Source organism: Biomphalaria glabrata, chromosome 8, assembly GCF_947242115.1.
Source record: "Biomphalaria glabrata chromosome 8, xgBioGlab47.1, whole genome shotgun sequence".
Classification (NCBI taxonomy): Eukaryota; Metazoa; Mollusca; class Gastropoda; family Planorbidae; genus Biomphalaria; species Biomphalaria glabrata.
In genome coordinates, this window is record NC_074718.1 from 44374489 (window position 1) to 44375556 (window position 1068).

The following is a 1068-nucleotide window of genomic DNA, read 5'->3' on the forward strand; positions in this document are numbered from 1 at the left end:
GACTTCGCTACACGCAAGGCTCCTGTAGTAATTATGTGCGTAGTATAGAATGAATAAAATGCAAAGACGAATTTATTTTCTAATAAAAACTTTTAATTTTCACTTATTATCGTTTCGCATTGGGCCCCACAATGGTTAAGTCCGGCACTGCTATTTAGTGACGGGGGAATACAGGGTAGATTACGTGTTCTCTTTCCATGACTTCTTGGTCACAATGGTTAAGTCCGGCCCTGCTATTTAGTGACGGATGAATCCTACTTGTTCTCCCCCCCCCCCTCTTTTTTTTTTTCGCCTCTAAAATTACGTGGGGTAACTCTAGTCCGTCCGACTTGCAGAAATAAAAGAGTGATCTTTCCTTTACTTGGTGTCCAAACTCTTGACTCATGAAGAGTTTTATATATTTATAGAAGATGGTGTAAGGGGAGAGAACCAAGCAGAGACATTGAAAAACTAAAACGGAGATGAACTTGAAACACCTTGCGAAAACCACCTACCCCGGTACCAATGTTGCAAGGCAGGCACTTGATTAGAATCAGCAGGGAAAAAGAGGAAAGTGGGCAGGCCCAAACAAACTTGGAAGAGGTCATTATCAGCGAAGCTGAGGATACTGGAATGACAAAAGCTGATGAAAACAGCTGCTTAAATTGAATTTGGTGGAGAGGTGTGGTCGTGGCTTTTGCTCAGTGGCGTAACATCCATGGCGCGAAGGGGTTCATTAAACCCGGGCCCACGACCATTAAGGGGCCCACAGCGTGTGGCGTAGCAGCAATGGCGCAAAGGGGTTGATTGCACTTGGGCCCACGGCTCTTGACCAGTTGGGATGACACTAAAGTGAGGAATAAATATATGTCTTCTTTATCTTATCTTATATAATACAGACGTTACTTCAAAAAAAGAAGATGATTACCTCCTACGCGTCATGCATTTAGTCATGGATATTAACCAATGACTCAAACTCTGAAGTCACTGGTCCTCCTGACTAGCTCAGGCAACCCATTCCATGCTCTAATAGCACTAGGGAAGAAGGAATATTTGTACAAATTTGTCCTATCATATGGGACGAGGAAC